Consider the following 15225-nt stretch of genomic DNA (forward strand, 5'->3'; position numbering starts at 1 on the left):
CCCGACGTCGGAGAGCCAACATCTCGGCAAGCGGGCCTGAGTGGCAGGCTGCCCGTAGCGGCAACTGTGGAGGGCTCCGGAGGCCTCGACCACGGGTGAACATCGAGGAATAGACTGACTTTGGTGCCTTCCCTCACCGTTTGATTCTGCTATGTGGGGATGTTTTATGTTTAAATCTATCGTGTGTTGTGTTCTTTATTTTAGTGTATGGCTGTATGGTAATCACATTTCACTGTGCCATCTGGCACACGTGACAAATAAATGTATCTTGTATCTTGTATGTCCCTAGAAGATTGAGGAGAGTCGATATGATGATGGATATTTCAGTAAACCTCTACAGATGTACAGTAGAGAGCATACTAACTGCTTGCACCATGGCCCCCAGCCTAAATATTGTCCTTCCTCTTCCTCCGATCAGTGAACCTGTTATGAATCCATGCAAGCAAGTCACTGTTAATCCTGTGCATCTTAATCTCCTGGTGGGACTTTACTAACTTCTGGGGGACTTTACTAAATTCCCCCATGGAATTTCAATTGCTTTACTAAAATCCAGAAAGCCAACATCTGCTGCCCTATCCTCATCGATCACTTCCACAAATCTGCCATGTACAAAGCCATGCTGACTGTCAATAATTAATCCATTTCAATGGGATAAATCCTATCCCTAAAAATCCTCTCCAATAGCTTCCCTACCACCAATGTGAGGCCCACCAGCCTAGAAGTCCTTGGATTTTCTCTTCTTCGCTTCTCAAATAGAAGGACAACATAAATTACTCTCCTGTGGCTCGAGGTGCATTGTGTACACCTATCGATGTACACAATTGTTTTGCACCATAATAGTCTGGTTACATGGTGTCACTGATTATTAATCGATTGTATTCTTGAATACTTTATTTATTTTGTGTATTTATTGTGTTAATGGTCCTGCAGCAAGTGAGAATTCCATTCTTCCACTGCTGGTAAATGTATTAATTAAACTCTCTTGCCGTTAACTTTCAGAGTGCAAAGTTTCAGACTCTTCTCAACACCACTACTTTTTATAGAAGATATTGTTAACATTCTATCAATTCTGAATAATGGTGGGGAGGAATCATACACCATCGCCATCAATGGAGAATTAGTCCAAGCAAACAAAAGGGTCTGGAGACAGAGATATCTTTTGGCCAGGAGGATATGCATCCTATGTTCCTTAAAGAAATGCGTACTAAGATATTAGCTTGATAGTGCACGTATAATTTAAAAAAAAACTTATATTCTGGTAAAGTACCTGAGGATTGGAAAACCCTTAATGTGATGCCCCTGTTCAAAAATGCTGAGAGGCATTTAACAAAAGAATGATTTTTCCAATTGCATCTGTTGATGGAACAATGGTAGAATCAATTATTAATGAAAGAACATTTGAATAATCATGGAATCGTAGAGTCATGCAGTAGGGAAACACATGCTGAGCAAGACCCATCTAAGCTGATCCCATGTGTCCATGTTTGACCCATGTCCCTCAAAACCTTTCCTCTCCATGTACATGTCCAAATGTCTTTTAAATTTTGTCATTGTAAATAAAATAATCCAATTAAACAACTTCATAATGGGAAAATCATGCCTGACATCCATATTTGGTAGGTGGAATTAATTCGAATTGAATAATATAGCTCCTTGCATTAGTTGGTTAAAATATGTTTATCCGGCTTTGGGATGTTTGCAACTCATAGGCAACATGATAACATGTTTAAAGTACATTACGTTTTGTGAATTATGCCCCTGTCCTACTTAGGAAACCTGAACAGAAACCTCTGGAGACTTTGCGCCCCACCCAAGGTTTCCGTGCGGTTCTCGGAGGTTGCAGGTGGCAGGTAGTGGAAGCAGGTAGGGAGACTGACAAAAACCTCCAGGAACCGCACGGAAACCTTGGGTGGGAAATTGCAACTATCTAAAGTCTCCAGAGGTTTCCTAAGTGGGACAGGGGCATAAGGATGTTTCCACACTGACATAAGCTTGCGGCTGAATTACAGGAGACAGTTTTGATGAACTTGAGTTTATTGCACTGCTCATGGTTTGTGCTAAATAATCAGTTAACTTCAACGATAAATCTGTCACCTCCAGCTTTTATAGGACTATTAACAGCACTTGAGCAAGATGAAGCATTGGCCTTGGTGGAGGGATCATTCTCATTTGTCATGGTCACTGCAGTTTAATCTTTAAGGAAATTGTATCTAAATAACTGGTTATAAATGAAAGCTGGACCTTACTGGGCAGTGTCTGGGTGGAGCCATCATTTAATGACCTGTATTGCCAGACCAGCGGGCAGTAAATGGCTACAGTACGGTTAGCTATACCTACCATTATTGTTGGTGTGCAATAGTTTAGCTTACTTTAGTTTATTATCAGGTGTACCGAGGTACAGTGAAACGCTTTTTGTTGCATGCTAACCTGCTCGCCTGCATGCCCCGGGACTGGCTGTAGCGGCCAGGTCAGCTCGCCTGCATGCCCCACACTCCAACGACGTACAGGCTTGTAGGTTAAGTGTTTCGGTAAATTGTCCCTGGTGCATCGGATGGTGCTAGTGTACGGGGTGATTGCTGGTTGGCGCGGACACGGTGGGCCACAGGACCTGCAGTTCCCAGGTTGCCTGCGCGGCCATGTCGGCTAGCCTGCCCTGGGTCTGGCTGTAGAGCCCCAGTTCGCCTGCGTGCCCCAGGTCTGGCTGCAGTTCCCAGGTCACGAAAACGGATTGGAAAACAAATACGCCTGCGGACCGGATGATTTAGAAACATAGAAATTAGGTGCAGGAGTAGGCCATTCGGCCCTTCGAGCCTGCACCACCATTCAATATGATCATGGCTGATCATCCAACTCAGTATCCCGTACCTGCCTTCTCTCCATACCCTCTGATCCCCTTAGCCGCAAGGGCCACATCTAACTCCCTCTTAAATATAGCCAATTAACTGGCCTCGACTACCCTCTGTGGCAGAGAGTTCCAGAGATTCACCACTCTCTGTGTGAAAAAAGTTCTTCTCATCTCGGTTTTAAAGGATTTCCCCCTTATCCTCAAGCTGTGACCCCTTGTCCTGGACTTCCCCAACATCGGGAACAATCTTCCTGCATCTAGCCTGTCCAACCCCTTAAGAATTTTGTAAGTTTCTATAAGATCCCCTCTCAATCTCCTAAATTCTAGAGAGTATAAACCAAGTCTATACAGCCTTTCTTCATAAGACAGACCTGACATCCCAGGAATCAGTCTGGTGAACCTTCTCTGCACTCCCTCTATGGCAATAATGTCCTTCCTCAGATTTGGAGACCAAAACTGTACGCAATACTCCAGGTGTGGTCTCACCAAGACCCTGTACAACTGCAGTAGAACCTCCCTGCTCCTATACTCAAATCCTTTTGCTATTTCTGGTTAGGTTCCGGATCCAGCCCGTGGGCCGTAGGTTGGCGACCCCTGTCCTAGATGTTAGGCCTCATTGTGTCCCCCCCCCCCCCTCCCCCCCCAAGTTTTAAAAGCGATTTCCACTTGATAAGAGATCAGGGTGTGTGACGAGTGCCTTGGGAACGGCAAGAAAAAGACTGTTAAAAAGAAAATCATTGTATCTTGGAGAAAGTACAAATAGGACAACAAAAAAATCTGAAAGTAAAAGTTGTGGCTTTGGAAGATTTCAGGGGCAACTGGGCTGTCACGTTCAAAGTTAGTGCAAAGTTCAGAAGAAATCAAAGAATGTTGGCCTTTGTACACAGAGTTGTCGAGTACTTGCCTGTGGAGTTTATTCTGCGGATTTGAATGCAATTATCGGGCCTCACTTGGGAAGAGCATGCAATTTTAGTTTCGTGAAGAGAAACCACTTTTCCAAAGGTTGCAGAGAATTTTCAACAATAGTACAAGGAGGAGTTGAGGCGAGCAGCATTGAAGGGAAAGCGGGTGTAAGTAAACAGTACGAAGTGGAACCTGCTGAGATGAAGGTCAGAGCAGAACGGGGGGCGGCGCAGCGGCAGAGTTGCTGCGTTACAGCGCCAGAGACCCGGGTTCAATCCTGACTGCGCGAGCTGTCTGAACGGAGTTTGTACGTTCTCCCCGTGACCTGCGTGGGGTTTTCTCCGGTTTCCTCCCACACCCCAACAACATTCGGCTTCGGTAAAATTGTAAATTGTCCCAAGTGTGTGTAGGATAGTGTTAGTGTGCGGGGATCGCTGGTTGGCACGGATTTGGTGGGCCGAAATGATTTCCGCGCTGTATCTCTAAACTAAACATATTCACTGGCAGAGAACAGCGATGAGGATGGCCAGCTGAACTGCTGTAAATGCAATATAATTCTTCTTTAACATAAAATGTAAATGCGTGTGAATGTGAAGAGAAAAACCTAGGTAATAAGCCGGATGGGCGTTGCTGCAAGATTAGTAAACACTCACTGGCCTAGAAATTGTTTTTTTTTAAATGGATTGTCAGTTCAACTGTGAAGATTGTTGGGCCGAAGAAACTATTTCCCTGCTGTCTATGACTCAGGCAAATGAAATGTTGGCATTTAGCACAAGTGATTTTCTCAACATTTTGCATCTCCTTACCTCAGACAATAGATAAGTGCCACAGAAATAGTGGAATGGGCATCTACCAGATTCCTGGTAAACATAGAAACATAGAAAATAGGTGCACGAGGAGGCCATTCGGCCCATCGAGCCAGCACCACCATTCATTGTGATCATGGCTGACGCCTCCAATCAATAACCCGTGCCTGCCTTCTCCCCATATCCCTTGATTCCACCAGCCCCTAGAGCTCTCTCTTAAATCCTTCCAGTGATTTGGCCTCCACTGCCCTCTGTGGCAGGGAATTCCACAATTTCACAACTCTCTGGGTTAAAAAGTTTTTTCTCACCTCAGTCGTAAATGGCCTCCCCTTTATTCTAAGACTGTGGCCCCTGGTCCTGGACTCGCCCAACATTGGGAATATTTTTCCTGCATCTAGCCTGTCCCGTCCTTTTATAATTTTATATGTTTCTATAAGATCCCTCCTCATCCTTCTAAACTCCAGTGAATACAAGCCTAGTGTTTTCAATCTTTCCTCATAAGACAGTCCCGCCATCCCAGGGATCAATCTCGTGAACCTACGCTGCACTGCCTCAATCATAAGGATATTTTTCCTCAGATTACAACTGCAGAAGAACCTCTCTACTCCTATACTGAAATCCTCTTGTTATGAAGGCCAACATTCCATTAGCTTTCTTCACTGCCTGTTGTACCTGCACGTCAACTTTTAATGACCGGTGTACAAGGACACCCAGGTCTCGCTGTACCTCTCCTTACCTAACCTAACCCCATTGAGATAATAATCTGCCCCCTTGTTTTTGCTGCCAAAGTGGATAAGCTCACATTTATCTATATTATATTGCATCTGCCACGCATCTGCCCACTCACTTAACCTGTCCAGGTCACCCTGCAACCTCCTAACATCCTCTTCATAGTTCACACTGCCACCCAGCTTTGTGTCATCCGCAAACTTGCTAGTGTTGCTCCTAATTCCCTCTTCCAAATCATTAATATATATATGGTAAACAGTTGCGGCCCCAACACCGAGCCTTGCGGCACTCCACTAGCCACTGCCTGCCATCCTGAAAAGGACCCGTTCACTCCTAATCTTTGCTTCCTGTCTGCCAAACAATTTTCTATCCATGTCAACACCCTACCCCCAATACCACGTGCTCTAATTTTACTTCGGAGTCACGTGAGTGACTTCGTGAAGAACCCCGCTTCCACGCATGCGTGGCATATCGCTACACGCATTCGAACTCGTCATCGCTGGAGGAAGGACGTTCCTCCAAATCGGCAGGGGAACCTGCAACAGGTACGTAAGGGAACTTTGTTTTCTTTACTTACCCTTGTTTATCAAGAAGGCTGATGAAGCTGGCTGGGGAGAGTCTGCAGATCTGCAGGCAGCCAGCAGCGGCCGGGGCCCGTTAATTTATTTTTAAACAGGAACGGAGCCGACTTTAGCTCCAGGACAACGGTCGCTGGAGCAGAGTTTTTCCCGACAATTCGGAAACAGCCCCACTAGTCATTTAGTGGATTTAATATTTCATGGGTCCGAGGGGCTGGAAGGTGCGGAACTGGCGCGTTAACGGGGGTTCCGCAGGTCTAAAAATAGCGGCGAGCGGTCGGTGCCCGAGATCACTGACTACGCGTTGGACCCGCTGGACCGCGCTGGAGCACCGCAGAGGCAGGGGGGGGGGGGGGGGGGGAATACAGACAGCAGGAACAGGCTGAACTCCCGTAATCGGAATAACTGTGCCAGACTTACCCCCCCGGGCCCGACTTTTGCTCCTGTTTTTCCCTCCCGAATTTTGCTCCCAACTTCGCTCCGCGCCGACCACGGCTGGTCGGGAGAGGAAGGCATAATCAGAGTCGTTGACTTCGAGGAGTAAATTGAAAGTCGGGAACAGCAGGTAAGAGACTCTGCGTTCCTTCCACTTACCCTTTAGGTGCAGACATGGACCGGGTCCAGTGCAGACATGGACCGGGTCCATGTCAGCTGCAGAAAGCCGGCGGGAGAACCGCGCAGTGCAGGCAGCCGGCAGGAGAGCAGCAACGGCAGCCGGCAGCGGCAGGAACAGCAGCAGCGGCAGGAACAGCAGCAGCGGCAGGAGCAGCAGCGGCACATCGATTCCCAGAGAGGGAAAACACCTGTGCCCGACTTCGCTCCCGCACCAGGAGAAAAATTCATTTTCTCGACCAGTATGCCAGTCTCGCTTTGGAAGCGAGTCTGGCGCCAAGCAGCGCTACCGGCCAGCGCCGAGGCCAAGGACATTGCAGTGGACTTGACTGGCTGCAATCGACCGCGAGGGACCAGTACTGTGAGTACCGGGGTCGGTCCCAGCGGGTTTTTTAGTTACAGAGATCGCTTCTTGGCCTTTTGGCTAAGATCAAGTATAGTATCTGTTTATTATCAGTTTTAATATCTAATACGTCCCTTATCTAAGGACCATATAAGCAGGAATGCCCAGAACTGAGGGCATTGGAGTGGGGTTGACCGGCTGCAACGACCGCAAGGGACCAGTACCGTCAGTATGGGGGTCGGTCCCAGGGGTCTGAGATAAACAAGCAGCCAGGAGCGCTGAGAGCATTGGAGCCGGGTCAAAGAAAATGGGCTAGATGGAATCAGCTGTGCCAGATGTCCTCCACACCGGCCATATCCACTCCACGGAAGGAAGGACAAAGCTGGAGAAGGAGGACCGTGGAACAGCGGGCAGCCAGCAGCAGCCAGCGGCACTTGGATCAACCGTAGTGGGATCAGCTGTGCCCGATGTCGGCCCCGCACAGGCCAGATCCATGCGGCCGAGCGGTAAGGCTAGACACAAATCAAACAAGGTAGTGGACTCAGAAGGGTCCGACTTTGCATAACCGCCGGCAACCAGCGCCCGAGAGCGCTGGAGCAGGGAGAAGCGGTGTATGGAGCCTTGCTCCAACGTGATAAACCCACAGCAGTACCTCTTTGAGGGCTGCACAATGCTTCTACCCCATCAGAGGGGAGCACTATGGGTCAGTTCTGGGCTGACCTGCAAGAGGGGTCCGCAGAACAAAAGACAAGTGGGCAGCAGTTAAGCCCCACATGGGTACCCCGTGCGGGACCCTAGAGATCTCTAACTCTAAAAAAGAGTAGGCAGGACCCTGATGGGCCAGAGCCTGGTAATACAGCGTCCCATGATCCTAACACAGCAGGGACTCTGCTGGACATGGTGGCTGATTACTTTAACCAAGTCAAACATGGGTAGACTTGGATCCAGGATGGCAATAGTATTACTATATGTCAGGCCACAAACGCCAACAAGAAATATTTACAGAGACTGGCCAGACATCTGCCACCTGGCAACGGTGAGGCATTACAGGTGCCCAGTGTAAACCAATGCATTTGGCAGCATATGGGGACGAACATCAGGAACCAGGACCTCAAGATCCAGAGAACCTTAAAGGGATTGACGGAAGGCATCATAGCATACACCTGCACCCTGGACTAAACGTAGGTAACCAAAGACCATCAAGACGCACTAGCTCTGTTTAGTAATATGCAATATGACCTGAACTACATGTGGAAGGCTGCCATTCAGCCAGCACTGGGACCCCAAAAATGCTACCATTTGCAAACAAAGAACCATGTGTGGACGAAGCCAAGACACTGGGGCTCATCAAGGCCAGCGCAAGGGCCTATTTTGGAGCACGATACCAGCCACAGGCAAGGCCATAAAAAATGTGGCTCATACCAGTGGCAGTGCCAGAAATCAATATAACCCGCAGGATCCTTTTTTAGGGTATGGCCAGGGCGGCCACCCTGGAAGATGCGGAAGCCTCAACCTCCCACACAACCCCGAACAAGAGATATCAAACCAGAACCTCCTTTTTCAAAAAACCAAGGAAATAATACAACCACCGGTAACCATGGAGATAGGTGGGTGTGGTTTCTTCTGTTAAAAAGGGACCTACGATGGTGGGGGAGGGGAGGTTGCAACACTACAGTTATGTATGGTATATAATCACTACAGATTCATATAATCTCAGCAGTATTCAGGGTTATCTGATAGGATTTACTCATCCCAATAACCACAGTACAACATACACCAGAATGGCATTTTGTACTTACATAAACCAAACAATCTAAAAACCCACATGGTGCTACAAAAATTGTACACAAAAGGTGTGATTGAGCATACTTTTCATGGAACATTAGAATTTGTATCAAACATATTTATTAAAAATAAAATAGAGTGGGGTTGCAGGAATATCATTGATTTTTCAACCCTAAACACATTCGTTCAAGATATTCATTTTAAGATGAATACTCTTATTACTGATAAAGACTTGGTGTCAGCTGGGTTTTTCTATATGGCAGGCATTTCTCAAAAGAGGAACTTTGGCAATATAGAGCTTACAAAAGGGGCAATCATCAGCCCCAATATTATTTACAAAAATTCTAAAACCAGCTTGGCATTGTTATGTAAACAAAGCCATAGGGTGATGTATTTCCCCCGTTCGGCCCCATCAATGGGGTACTAGGGAAAATGCAACTACACTCGGCATCTGGAATTCTCAGAGTACCCGACTGGCCTACTAAATCATGGTATTCGGTCATACAGGGGATGGTGTTAGAACCATGTTCCCTAATGAACATAGCCAAAAATTATTAATTTATCCAGTGACTGGAGGCAGTCATCCATGCCATAAGACTATGGATTTATTGATTTGTAGAGTCTAAAAGACCCACTACACGGCATTGGGCTGTCAGACAGGACGATGAATCTCATCTCATCTGCACTAAGACTGTCAACACGGAAGCCTTGGACACATCAAGAAATGGGGCATATACTGCTTGGACAACAACCTCGACCAAAAGGCCAAGAACATTCTGGCCGTATTGGAATTTTAACAAGCCTCCATTATGATAATCGATGGAGCTACAGTGCCATCAATAGTGCCACAAGTGCACTCTCCAATTACCTATCACAAGGAACGGAGCGGCACGCGGTGGGAACGCACCCCTGGTAAGAAAACCAGGTACTCCGAAATCTGGGACGTGGGTGTCGTTTCTCAACATGCTGAGGAGCTTGGAGCTCATAACAGCATTGTCACTTCAGCAACGGACCAGGAAGATGGTTATGCTCATGGTGTTATTTACCGCACAACGAGTCCAGCCATTAAGCAAACTGAGCCTGGACTCCCAGATCATCTCACCCGAGAAACTGGTGTTGGTCATACAGGATTTAATAAAAGAAAACAGACCAGGTTCATCGGGTCAAGTGTTTGAATTTATGCTATACCCATATGACAAACGACTGTGTATAGCAAGACACATCTAACAATACTTAGAATATACTAAGAGCATTCGAGGTCAGAGAATGGCGTTGTTTATCTCTTACAAGAAACCGCATGAAAGGGTCACGACTCAAACTATATCAAGGTGGCTCAAATATGTCCTAAAGATGGCAGGAATAGACACTAATGTTTTTAACTCTCATTCCACCAGGGCTGCAGCAACATCCGCAGCAAAAATTGTACAGGTACCCACAGACCAAATCCTCAGAATCGCAGGATGGTCATCCAAAAGGGTTTTCCACAGGTTTTATAATAAACCAGTTATTTTTTTGGAGCCATCATTGTATTCAGAAAACATTTTACGTTCAACAAAATAATTTGCCCGAAAGGTTACAGGGCTATGATTCTCAAATTTAAAAAAATTCTATATATTTTTTCGTTATACCACACAACTCTTTGTATAATTGTGTTTTAAAATTACTAATGATGCTCTCTCCCAATACCCAAGGCAGTTGTGAAGCATGGACTCGTTCCACGGCATGAGGTCACAGAGCTTTGAAATCTTCACGAAGTCACTCACGTGACTCCGAAGTAAAATAGTAAGATTAAACGAGAACTTACCAGTTTGAAGTTTGATCTGTATTTTATGAGGAGTTACGATGAGGGATTACGTGCCCTCCGCTCCCACCCTCTTATGATCATATCAAAAACTGGTATCTCTTTGATAATCTTACTATGTTAGATCATTATAGGTTCCTGTGACCTCACACCGCTGCTTTGAAGAATGACACGCATGCGTGGAAGCGGGGTTCTTCACGTAATCCCTCATCGTAACTCCTCATAAAATACAGATCAAACTTCAAACTGGTAAGTTCTCGTTTAATCTTACTATTTTAGTCACCAGTCTCCCGTGCGGGACCTTATCAAAGGCTTTCTGAAAGTCTAGAAAGTCTAGAAAGTCTAGAGTCCCACTTGTCCAGCAATAATACACGGGAGGTATGGCGGGGCATACAAGACATTACCAACTACAGAGGCTGTGCCACAAAGTCAGAAGACCTGAGTGTGCCGCTGGCAGAAAAGCTAAATTGCTTCTTCTCCCGCTTTGAAACATCACAACAGCAGCACTCACCTGCTACAGCCCTGTTTCCACCCTCACCCAGCTCCTGTACTACTCCACTCACTGTCAGGGAGCACGATGTCAGACGGGTGCTCCTGGCAGTGAACCCCAAGAAGGCTACCGGCCCAGATGGAGTCCCTGGTAAGGTGCTCAAAGCGTGCGCCCACCAGCTCACTGCCATCTTCACCAGAATTTTCAACCTCTCCCTGGCCCAGGCAGTTATTCCGTCCTGCCTAAAATCAGCCACAATCGTCCCTGTGCCGAAGAAGTCTACCATCACCAGCCTTAATGACTACCGTCCTGTGGCCCTCACTCCGGTAATCACGAAGTGCTTCGAGAGGTTGGTCCTCCAGCACATCAAGGACTACCTACCACCAGACTTCGACCCCCACCAATTCGCCTATCGCCAAAACAGATCCACAGAAGACGCCATTACCGTAGCTCTCCACTCTGTGCTGAGCCATCTGGAGCAGGGGCAGAGCTACGTCTGGATGCTCTTTGTGGATTTTAGTTCAGCCTTTAATACAATCATTCCGGACATTCTCATTGGTAAACTGGTCACTCTCGGCCTCCCCACTGTCACATGTGCCTGGATAAAGGATTTCCTCACTAACCGGCCCCAGACTGTGAGACTCGGCCCCCACCTCTCCTCCACTCGCAGGTTGAGTACCGGTTCCCCACAGGGCTGTGTGCTAAGCCCCCTCTTATACTGTCTCTACACCTACGACTGTAGTCCGGCCCACAACAACAACCGCATTGTCAAATTTGCTGACGACACTACTGTGGTCGGACTTATTTCAAAGGGAGACGAGGCAGCCTACAGAGAGGAAGTCCTGAAGTTGACAACCTGGTGCTCAGAAAACAATCTGGCTCTGAGCACCAGGAAAACAAAAGAGCTCATTGTCGACTTCAGGAGGCACAGCACCGACTTAGCCCCCCTACACATCAACGGCGAGTGTGTGGAGAGGGTCAACACCTTCCGGTTTCTCGGCGTCCATATCGCTGCTGACATCTCCTGGACGGACAACACGACAGCGGTCATCAAGAAGGCTCAGCAGCGGCTGCACTTCCTGAGGGTCCTCAGGAAGCACAACCTGGACTCTAACCTGCTGCTGACCTTCTACCGCTCGTCCATCGAGAGCCTGCTGACATACTGCATTACAGCATGGTATGGCAGCTGCACCATGGCAGACAGGGAGAGGCTTCAGAGGGTAACTAGGACAGCACAGAGGATCATTGGCTGCCCTCTCCCCTCCCTGATGGACATCTACACCTCCCGCTGCCTTAGCAGGGCAAAGAATATCATCAAAGACAGCTCCCATCCTGCGTTTGGACTGTTCGACCTGCTGCCCTCTGGAAGGCGCTATAGGTGCATCAAATCCAGGACAAACAGACTCAGGAATAGTTGCTTTCCGAGAATTATAACTACTATAAATTCAAATTCACACATGCACTGACTACACTGCCCAACACGGACTTCCATCTGTATATATGTATGTAGCGCCGCAGAATTTGTGCACCTATTCCCCCCCCCATCTCCCTTCTGTTTTTTGTTTTTTCTGTTTCTTGTTTTTTGTGCTAAATTGTATGTATGCACTGAGTACGAGCAGCTTTCAGTTTCACTGTACATGTATAGTGACAATAAATGGCATATCTATATCACTACACCTATACTACAAGACTGTCATAGAGAAGGGGGAAAAAAAAAGGATTTTCGAGATTTGTAGTCTCTAAGGTTCAGAGGATTGTGAGGGGAACTAACTGAACCAAACAACAAGTCTTGGACAGTCTGGATCCATGTGCAACTGCAGTCACAGTGCAGGGTTGTTCGTTCCAAATCCTCGCAGCTACCAGCAATTGGCCTCTCCTTTGCAATACGGGGTAGCCAGCTCTTAATGTTACATGCAGCAATACAAGTGTTACTATACAGAACATAATCACAAGATGTTGGAGCAATTCAGCGGGACAGGCAGCATCTCTGGAGAGAAGGAATGGGTGATGTTTTGGGTCGAGCCCCTTCTTCAGACTGAGGGACAGGGGAGAGGGAAAGTGGAGATATGGAAAGGTGAAGTGTGAAAACGACAGATCAAAACAGACGAGGATCAAGGAAATGTAGAATGGTTCACTGTTGACAATGAGGCTTATGAACAGTAAAATTAATCGGGAGGACAGTGAAACTAGTCAGAGAACTACAGTGGAGGAGTGGCGGAGAGAGAGCAAGGGTTACTTGAAGTTAGAGAAGTCAAAAGTCATACCATTGTGTTGTAAGCTGCCCAAGCTAAATACGAGTTACTGTGATAATGTGATGGTGGAGGTGGGAAAGTGTTCCAGTGGTCTGAGGGACGTCGAAAGATTGGTGAAGAACAATGGACACAGGAGGTATGTTCTCTGTCCAAGTAATATCCTCCTACCCCTCACCTCTCTTTCCCTTGCCCCCACTCCAGACACCCTGCTCTGATCCCAGAGTCTCCTACTTCCTTTTACTTGATCCTACACCCTTTCACCTGTATCCCTCCCTCTGGCTTTACATTTCATTCTTCTCCTTTCCTTATCTGACACCCTTTTGTCTCCATTTCAACTCTAGAGTTTGTCACTTACTCCACCCATCAGGCAAACATCTCCCCTCGCCTGTATCCAGCTATCACTTCAGGCTTTGCCCTTTTCCCCATCTACCCCACCCCCAGCTTTCTTCCTCCTTCATCAGTCCCAACCAGAATTGTCAACTATCCATTCCAAACCACAGACGCTGCCCGACCCGCTGAGTCCCCCCAGCACTTTGTTCTTTGGCTCAAGAATCTTGTCGCTCTTCAAGGGAGATGCTAAATGCATTTCGTTGTCTCCTGTACACTGACAATGACAATTAAAATTGAATCTGAATCTGAATTGAATCTGAAGAATCCAGCATTTGTGGTTACCTGTGTCCATTTTGGGTTAGTGAAAGTTGGTTATTCTGGGAGTTGATAAAAACCGTCATTTTCCAGATCATAAATATTCAGACAGCAGCTGACAATGAGGTGTTGCATCACAGTTTGTGCCCTTTGTCAATTGGAAAAGGTAAAAAACGAATTACTTGACCAGTAGCCTAAAGCATTCAGCAATAGTAAAGGTTGCCAAATTGTGACTTTACACCCACATTTTGTTGGGAGTTTGTGTTTAGATTTTAGAGGTACACGTGGACACAGGCCCTTGAGCCTACCACAATCACCCCACACACTAGGGACAATTTTACTGAAGCCAATTAACCTACAAAACTGTACGTCTTTGGAGTGTGACACAAAAAGCTGGAATAACTCAGAATTTACGTCTTTGGAGCGCGGTAGGAAACCAGTGCACCTGGAGAAAACCCACACGATTACAGGGAGAAGGTACAAACTCCGTGCCCCGGTGCTGTAAGGCAGCAACTACCGATACACCACCTTGCCGCCCAACTTGTTTGAAGGATGTTCCAGGGCATTAATTGTTACAGTACAGCAATATGTTTAATGGAGAAACCTGGGGAGTGTCCTCTTAACGGTTCCAGAAAATATTCTAAAGCATTCACAGGTCCTTAAATAGTTTACATGCAGTCACTGGAATGGCTGGAAACATATCATCCCTTTTATTCATGGGAAATTCAAATATTCAGGCCAAATGATTAATAGACAGGAAAACCATTCTAGTGATGTTGTGACATAAGAATAACTATTGGCCAAGATAAAAGGGAAAATTCTTAACTATTCTCCCAAATGGATGGCATGAGTCATAACAAGGCAAATTGTATTTGATGCAATGAATAGTTGGGATCTGGGGAGCACTGTCGGAGGGTAGCATTTAAAACAGAGGTGGGTCGCTATTTGAAAGGAATGATTTGCAGAGTAGGGGATTGGGACAAGCTGGATTGTTCTGACATAGAGGCTGCACAGTGCAATGCAGGGACTGTGAGGCAGTGAAGCATGCATTACTATTTACTTGAATGAAATATATCAGGACATATCTCTTTCCTCAAAGACCAAGAAGCATTGGGAATGATTTACCAGGCAAATTGACCGGTTCAAGGTTCAGCAATCTGAAAACAATCATGAGCAGAACTTTCTCAGTCACGTTAATTATAAATGGGCACTGTTCCCAAGATGCCAATTTCCAACCAGCTAAGGCCAACACTACCCTGACGAATGTGTTATGAGTGCTCAAAATTAATAGCCTTGGGAGACTGTCAACTAGCGGGGCACTAAACTAACACTCCAAAGTTCTTTGCTTTGCACTGGAAACAGACAACTGAGGAGTGTGAATTTAAGATTCATCCAACAATAGACATTTTAACCAAATGCACATTATTGACCTGGAC

The 15225-nt window shown here is 46.6% G+C and overlaps 1 pseudogene; it reads left to right on the forward strand.

Annotated features, from left to right (window-relative positions):
- Positions 1–6877: 6877 nt before the first annotated feature.
- LOC129697739 (U2 spliceosomal RNA) lies at positions 6878–6982 on the forward strand (annotated as a pseudogene).
- The last annotated feature ends 8243 nt before the right edge of the window (positions 6983–15225 follow it).

This window comes from Leucoraja erinacea, chromosome 5 (assembly GCF_028641065.1).
Source record: "Leucoraja erinacea ecotype New England chromosome 5, Leri_hhj_1, whole genome shotgun sequence".
In the NCBI taxonomy this organism is placed as follows: Eukaryota; Metazoa; Chordata; class Chondrichthyes; order Rajiformes; family Rajidae; genus Leucoraja; species Leucoraja erinaceus.